The sequence below is a fragment of the Dermochelys coriacea genome, chromosome 4 (assembly GCF_009764565.3).
Source record: "Dermochelys coriacea isolate rDerCor1 chromosome 4, rDerCor1.pri.v4, whole genome shotgun sequence".
In the NCBI taxonomy this organism is placed as follows: domain Eukaryota; kingdom Metazoa; phylum Chordata; order Testudines; family Dermochelyidae; genus Dermochelys; species Dermochelys coriacea.
Window position 1 is genome coordinate 751,335 of NC_050071.1, and position 8,988 is coordinate 760,322.

Here is an 8,988-nt window from a genome sequence, read left to right on the forward strand (position 1 = left end):
CTGTATTAGTAGGAGCATTGCCAGCAGATCGAGTGAAGTGATTATTCCCCTGTATTCGGCACTGATGAGGTCACATCTGGAGTAATGCGTACAGTTTTGGGCCCTTCCACTACAGAAAGGATGTGGACAGATTGGAGAGAGTCCAGCAGAGGGTAATGAAAATGATAAGGGGGTCTGGAGCACATGACTTATGAGAAGAGGCTGAGGGAACTGAGGGGCTCAGCAGGTAGTCGCTGAAGGTGGAAGGGCAAGGAAGAAGAGAAGAGAGGCTAGTCCTATAGGAAAAGGGGAAGAGTCAATGGAGATTACACCAAATATGAGCCCCAGGAGGATACAGGATGGGTTGAAGAGAATTATAAGGGAAAATAGGAATGGAAAGAACTTGCAGCCAGAGGGAACAGGGGAGATACTGGAGAATAGCACTGTCACCAGGAAAAGGCAGATCTATGTGATAGGGGACTCTTTATTGAGAAGAATAGACAGGCCTGTAACTAGAGCTGATCCAGAGAATAGAAGGGTGTGCTGTCTTCCGGGTGCTAAGATACGGGATGTAGACCTGAGGTTGAAAAGGATCTTTCATCTTATAATTTCTGCTAAACAAGTCAATCTGATGAGGGTCTTAATTCAGGAAACATTTTAAGTGCATATTATTCTTATTCAGCAAGGCTTGTAAGCATTTCTCACTTTAAGCACAAGCTTAAATCGTATTGATGTAAATGAGATTCAAACACAGAGTTACAGTTAAGCAAATGCTTAACTGCTTTTCTGAATATGGATGGATCACTGACTCATGGGCTAGATGCAGTGAAGAGCAATTGTATAGTGATGGCACGCTAAAGAAATTAAACACTGAGATGTGGATATGATAATTTGTAGTGGTCTCCCATGACTCTGAAAACTTTTGGTGTTTACAACTGTTTTGACACTGGATAAATTAATAAATATTTTATATAAAATATTTTTATACTCCCTGTATTATTTATTGATAGAATTCAAAAGAATCAGGGTTCACTTTTGATTTAAATGGAACCTAAGCATCTCCTTCAGTGCTTAGCTAAATAGGGATAATTTGCTGAACTGGAGTCTTAGGTATGTCCACGCTGCAGTCCAAGGTGTGACTGCACCACACTAGTTTTAGCCACAGTATCACAGCTAAAAATAGCATTGTAGACATGGCAGTAGGGGTCAGCGCAGGCTGGCAACGCAAGTACCTATCCAGCGTTTCTGGAGTCTTTGTAGAAACCAAGCTGAAGCCCATAGTACCACTTATACAATGCTATTTTTAGGTCTGCTTATATAGGTAAAACTAACGTATGTCTTATCTGTGATGCAATTATACTGCAGGTTGCAGTATAGATGCATCTTAGTTAACATTCACCTCATATATTGACAGGTTTCAGAGTAGCAGCCGTGTTAATCTGTATTCGCAAAAAGAAAAGGAGTACTTGTGGCACCTTAGAGACTAACAAATTTATTTGAGCATAAGCTTTCGTGAGCTACAGCTCACTTCATCGGATGCACTTGGTGGAAAAAACAGAGCTCACGAAAGCTTATGCTCTAATAAATTTGTTAGTCTCTAAGGTGCCACAAGTACTCCTTTTCTTTTTACCTCATATATTATTTCCCAATTAAATGGGCTTAGTAGAGCATTCACAGAACAGACCTGAACAGACAACTCCTGAATCTTCATTGTGTCTGCAGTTATGCAAACCCCATCCACCAAATGGACATTCCCAGAGACTGGATTCATTCCCAGAGCAGTTCACATCATCCAGCCAGATCTGCTCAGATCCTTCCCCATAATGTGCAGAGATAGTTGCAGTGATGGCGTGTCCACATCCCAGTTCTTTACAAATAACATTGGAGTCTGACAGGTCCCAGGAATCATCACAGACTGTCCCCCAGGTGCCATCATAATAAATCTCCACTCTCCCGGCACAATGATCTGATCCATTCACTAGTCTGATCTGTCTGTTTCCTGTAGGAATAAATCCCAGTTGTTAAAATATCATATTCCTATTGAACAAAACCAGGTTTGTGAGATTCCAGAAATAAAAACACATAAATGATACTTTCATACTCAGCAATTCCAGACTGTGCTGTTTCAGATGTGGAGATGTTGAAAGTTATCAGATGGTCTTATCTCCTATGAACTTTATACTCAACCCAAACAGAGCTCATTCCTTATTCAGACTTAAGAGGGTTAAAGTGAGTCAGAATGTTTGCCATGGTATGAGTTCTGTGACAAGGTTTTAGGTTTTTTGCACAAAAAAAAATCATGTTCTTTGTCATTCTTAGCAGCCTGCTTTTTACCTTCTATGGGCTTTGTCAAGATTCCTTCCCCACTCTGAACTCTATAGTACATATGTGGGGACCTGCATGAAAGACCCCCTAAGCTTATTCTTACCACCTTAGGTTAAAACTTTCCCAAGGTACAAACTTTGCCTTGTCCTTGAACCATATGCTGCCACCACCAAATGTGTTAAACAAAGAACAGGGAAAGAGCCCACTTGGATATGTCTTCCCCCAAAATATCCCTCCAAGCTCTATATCCCCTTTCCTGGGGAAGGCTTGATAAAAATCCTCACCAATTTGTACAGGTGAACACAGTCCCAAACCCTTGGATCTTAAGAAAAATGAAAAATCAATCAGGTTCTTAAAAGAAGAATTTTAATTCAAGAAAAGGTAAAAGAATCACCTCTGTAAAATCAGGATGGTAAATACCTTACAGGGTAATCAGATTCAAAACATAGAGAATCCCTCTAGGCAAAACCTTAAGTTATAAACAGACACAAAAACAGGAATATACATTCCACCCAGCACAGCTTATTTTACCAGCCATTAAACAAAAGGAAATCTAACACATTTCTAGCTAGATTACTTACTAACTAACAGAAGTTCTGAGACTGTGTTCCTGATCTGTTCCTGGCAAACGCATTACACAGACAGACGGACCCTTTGTTCCCCCCCCATCCCGATTTGAAAGGATCGTGTCTCCTCATTGGTCATTTTGGTCAGGTGCCAGCAAGGTTATCTTAGCTTCTTAACCCTTTACAGGTGAAAGGGTTTTACCTCTGGCCAGGAGGGATTTTATAGCACTGTATACAGAAAGGTGGTTACCCTTCCCTTTATTTTTATGACAGTCTTTTTCATATTTTTCTCTGGGAGCATGATGGAAATTCTATTGATGTCAACGGGAGTGTTTCCATTGAGTTCACTGGGCTTTGGATCAGTGTAGTGCACTAAGGACTTACCAATAGTCAACCCATAGTTTAAAACTATTATTTCTTGATGTCAAACATTGTTTCATGTAAAACAAAGACTAGCTGATTTTTTTTGAGTTTTGTATCACAAATGATGTCAGAGTATGTCATGGACTCCTTATGTTTTTAAACTAAAATTATGACTTTTGAATTTTGTCTTGACAAAAATCTAGCTTTGGTTGTAAACTTTCTGCATCTTGACACTTAATGTTCCACAGACCATCCAGGACTCTGACCAACATACCATGAAAGGGGACTCTCATCTTACTCCACACACCAATTATGTTCATTAAAAGTTTCAGCTATTCAGAGAGAGTGTCCTATGCTTAGAGCCCTGCACAGATACAAAATTTGGATCTACATCGATCTGTGATCCATGTGGATATAAAGTGTATATCTGTGGATTTGCAGGACTCTACCTATGCTCTGGATTGGAAACAGTATAGGTCTGATTCATGTAAGCCCTTTAAAATATGTTCAAGTTTCAATGACTTCAATGGGATTGAAGTGCTTTTCTGAATAGGGGTCTAGAACTAACTACTGTATATTAGATTTGATATAGTCTATACATATGAATTACCAGTATAAGCTACTAAATCAGAAGGGTTAGTACCCAATTTACTGTCATAAGAAAAGGACCTGCTTGTGTCTCAAAGTTTCCATTTATTTCCACATGTGGACAAATAAGACTCAAATCCAGATGAATGGCACTCATGGATTCTGGAGGAAGTGAAGTGTGAAATAGTGGAATTAGTGACAACTTTATGCCCTATCCTTGAACAGCAACTGTTCTCAAAGCTAGTAAGTGGCGATTGTGATGCCTATTTTTTAAAAGGAAGAAAAAAATAAAAATAAAAAGGCAACAAGGATGCTGGGCAAAATTTGAAGATAAAGGCTCAGTTGTGCCCCCAATGTGCCTGCTGTGTTTGCTCCTTTTACAGCTTGATTTAGAATCTAGACTACTATTCCTCTCTCCGTGCCCAGAGGTCCTCCTGTACTAGAAGCAGAGTCACACACTGAGGGGTAGGTGTCATTAATCCTGCATTTCTCCTACACCTACCTGAACAAATCACACTGGCATTATTATCATGTGGGCACTGAGACGCCTCCAACGTGGTAACAGGGCCGTGACCCAAATGGGGTTCAGAACTGTTATAGTGAAGTGAGTCTGTCCAGTCAGAGCCATTTTCTTCCCCAAAATATCCTTCACCCGAAGCCAATATGGTGAATCCACAGTCAAGCTGAGTGCAAAGGGCGTTGGCAATGGATAAGTCCCAATGTGAGTCACACAGGGCTCCCCAGGCACCATGCACCTGGATTTCCACTCTCCCCAAGCACTCTTTGCTGCCGTTCACCAGCCGGAACCCTGTGTGCCCTGGGAAGAAGGGAGAAGGGTTTAGAGGGGGATCCTTTGAGCTATTTATTATCAAGTATTATGAGGAAATTTTATTCCTTTATACCATCAAAATGTCTGTGTTTGTGTTTTAGAACAAATTTATACTAGCCCAGCGATCCAAGTTCCATTCAGAATAAGGACATTTTACTAGTATATTTATTAATGTAGTCCACAATACTTTCCATAATTGTTTAATCTGACCTAGGATTTAGGGAGTTTCTTTGTAACATCACTGTGCAGCACAGTTTGTGTTCCAAGTTTGCAGTTTATATAGCCGGGCAACCATAAGGCCTGTTTTCAGTGTCCTAAATAAACAAACACCTTTGCATTCACTGTAGCTAAGTCCTGTCTTTTTTTCTACTTCAAGGGATACAGCACACAGTAGACTAGAATATATCACTGGTATTTTAGCGTCATCCTTTTGAAGTCTTACGTGAGCATATGATGTTGACAACATTAGCAGGACCGCATGTCTGATTCACATATGATGTTCTGGGACCATACACAAGATGGGATTCATTCCCTACACACTGGAATGTTTCATTACAGACTGTCCCATTTCCTTCTCCAAACTGAGCTCCTCCGAGGATAGATATGGCTGTTCCACAGTTTAGCTGGTTGCAGATAACGCTGGCAGTATTGAGACTGAAGTTTGAATCGCAGACTGTAGACCATGTTTCTTCTCCATGTCTTACTTCAACACATCCTGAACAGACACTGTCCCCTCCAGCAAGTTGAGGTGTAATATGACCTGGAAATATTCAGTGAGAATATTATAACAATGTACAATATGTATTATAATGTTAATTTCAATACAACTAGTTGTGGAGTAATATGCAATTCAGCATGAATAAAGGAATAAAATTTGGTCCTGTACAATCTAAGGATATAGCTACATCATTAAAACATACGCATTGGCTCTATTATCATAATTAACATTACATTAAATCACAATCTGCTACTGCCATTTAGAAAAGGATGTTATCAGTATTTTAAAAATATTGTATAATTATTACTTATTCAATGAGTGCTCCAAAGCATGCTAGACATCATTCTCTCACATAAAAATTACAGTTTCTTGCCAGCATTGCTTCCAATTTAAAATATAGACAAAGATGCAAGGAATGGTACTGAAAACCATGAGGAAGAGAATAGGAAGAGAGAAGAACAATGATTATTAATAGATGATCATAAGGATTTTTAAAAGTTGTTACATTCTGCTAAGTCTTGCATATGCATTCACACACACACACACACACACTGTATGTAAACAAAGACAGAAATGGGCACATAAATTACGCAGAGTTTACACATCCATTAAGCCTGCAACAGTAATGCCTATAGTTAAGATTTCCTGACGCTTCCCATTTTAAAATCCTGCTTTACACTGTTTGGCAACGTTGCCAAACTTTCACAAGTTGCACTGAGATTGTCCATCTCAAGCATATGCCTTGTTTTGGTTTGTTTTTGTTTTTAAAACAAAAGTTGAGCTGTTCACAAGAATGAGATTAGACAAAACTATGTTGTTTTCCCCAAGTGGTGAATTGCTTATAACATTTTATTGATAAGCTCTGGTCCTTCCTTACACTGGAGCAGGGACTTGCAATTTGGAAGGGAGGTCACTCTGGTGTCAGGGATATGACTTTTGTTTTTTTCATTAAAACCTGCACAAATCTGGCCAAGTTAGGTACCTTTGAATAACTGCAATTCACACATGCTCTGCAGAGACCTGTTAGAGTTCAGTTGCTAAATTCTCTGAAGATTCCATACTGAGTACTGAGCATACTCCAGTCCCTCACAGCTCCTATATGTGACTGGACTGAGCATGCACCATCCCAGGGCTGCAGGGGCTTAGTAGGATTTTCCCTTCAATTGCTGTTCCAGGTTGAGGTGGTCTAAGCACCAGAGCTGGGAGGGAGACGTCTCTCTTCTTGCCCCCTGCTTGCCCCCAGGCAGCAAGAAGGGGAAAGCAGCTTAACTTAGAATGCAGAGGGTGAGTAATGTGGAGGTAGACATGAGGAGAGCATGAGGAGGAGCAGAGGAAGGAGATCATAGCCAGAAGTGGGAGGGGGAAAGAAATGGGAGACAGGAACCGGTGGTAATGGTGGGAAGTGATTTTCAATGGAAGTTTGGTCCCTAGGCACTTCTGAAAATTCCAGTAGGTGCCTGTCTTCTTCTTTAGTCACCCCAATGCATTTAAAATCTAGCCCTGTGTCTAGTAGTTATAACTCCCTGCTTATGCATAGCCACCCTCCTCCCCATGTCTGTCCCTGCCCCCTCACCACTGCGCATTCCAATCGGGACTCGGGACCTTGCGGGAATGGACAAATAGGAGAAGAAACATATGGAAGGGAGAGAGGGTCAGGGTAACTTAAGAGACCAAGAGAAGTGGAGAGGGACAAGGGAACATTGGGATTAGCAGAGTGAGGGGTGATGTTGCAGAGGTGGAAACAGAGGGACCTTAAAAGGTAAAGAGAATATAAGCAGGGGGAGATGGGAACCCCAGAAGTAGGAAGCCCATTGAAAGAATGATGTGATACAGATGCCCAGAAGAGGGAGAGCAGCCAGCTCTTGTATTCTGCTTTTTATCTCCACCATTATCCTATCACGAGGAAGGAATATGATTATTGCTCTAGAGAGTGGGAAGTGGAGGAGTGAGAGTAACCAACCAGGGCACCCCCAGAAATTTCCCACAGCATGCACTGCCTCGCCCTTTGGAGCCATGCCCACTGCAGTTGTTAGCCCCATCGCTTCGCCCATTGAACGCTCAGCCCCGACCTTCTAACCTGGCCCATCCAGGTGCAGTGTCACTTCCTATCCCTGAGAAGGGACATAGGCAGTTGGATGCTGGTCAAGGCTGGGCAGACCCCAGGGAGGCAGTTCTAGTGCTGGAGCTGCCCAATAGCAATGGTGAGGAGGATCAGTGCTGGCCAGCCTACTGCCCAGTGTGCCCACTCAGGTTTGGCCCTGCTGCCCCCACCAGGATAGAAGGCCAACGGGGCCAAACCTGAGTGGGCAGTGGGGCAGCCTGACTGCTTTTCCTGACTGCTGCCAATGTTACACACTGACCATAACGTGCATACAGCTGTGGGCGCCTCTTCCACCAGCCGCCTCCTCCCTCCCTGTAACTCTTCTAAGTGCCTGCATCCCTCCTCCTGCCCCTGCCCCTGCCCCAGATGCACAAGGGACAGAGAACAGTGACAGGCGGCAGGTCTCCTGGGCAGAGAGAGGAGAACCAGTGACAAGCAATGCTCAGGACAGCAAACTGTCCAACAAAGAGGCCTCAAGCACCTGCATCACGGCCCTGGAACTCCTGGTGGGCTATGATTCCCCTCTGCCACTGACTGGAATTAAGAAAATGAACTGTAAAATTGCTTTAAAATGGGAGGTGTATAAAAATTGAAACACGGCTGGAATAGTGAAAATCGTTTACAAGTGACTGAGGACGTGAATTACACAATTGTTTCCCCAGTGTCCAGTAAGGTTAATAAGAATTACAGGTTTCTATTTTTATTTCTCAATAGGGTCAGAGGAATGTGACACTGTAGATTAATTCCCTTTTCTCTCAGGAGGATTTTACCTTTAAGGCTGGATTTCTTACCTGAACAGGTGACTCCAGCAGGCGTATGATGATCACAGCTATGCACACCCCATCCTCTGTGTTTGCACTCCAAGAGAGATGACTCAGCACCATCACAGGCAACTTCTTCCAGCCAAATTGTCCTAGAACTGGACCCAAAATGAGCTTGATCACGGACACTAACAGCAGATCCACATCCCAACTGCCTACAAACAACTTCAGCATCTTTCATTTCCCAGAAACCATCACACACCATCCCCCACTGATCCTGATGTTTAACCTCTACTTTCCCAGCACAGGGGCTGCCTCCATCCACCAGCCTCAGCTTATCAGTAGCTCCTTCAAAAAGAGACACATTGTGGGGTTACTGGAGAGAGCAATGAGCCACATATCCATCATTATATTAATTTGAGAGAGAGAGATGCAAAGTAAATTCCAGAATTAAAGTTTCCCATGTATCTTTCATTTGTTTCCCTTGGGCATATGCTTTATGATACACTCTGTAAATTACATGATTATTATTTACACAGGATCACTGCTCCTTACTTAATCCTTGCATAATCTTGGAGATAGGATCTCTTTGAATAACAAATATTTGAAGAAAATGAAACTGGGGCAAGAAGGGGGCTTATTTTTTTATTGTCACAACAAATGTTTTGGTATTTTTTGTTTGAAACAATTGAATACCAACCCAGTAATCTGAGCTCCCTGCAGTAAAGACATTTTATTGTTATACCATGAGTCTAGAA

General features: G+C 42.0%; 1 protein-coding gene across 1 annotated transcript in view; it reads left to right on the plus strand.

Annotated features, from left to right (window-relative positions):
* Nucleotides 1–8,988, plus strand: part of LOC119854956 (class I histocompatibility antigen, F10 alpha chain-like) — a 404,018-nt gene that overhangs the window by 333,898 nt on the left and 61,132 nt on the right. The gene's annotated exons all lie outside the window — the stretch shown is intronic.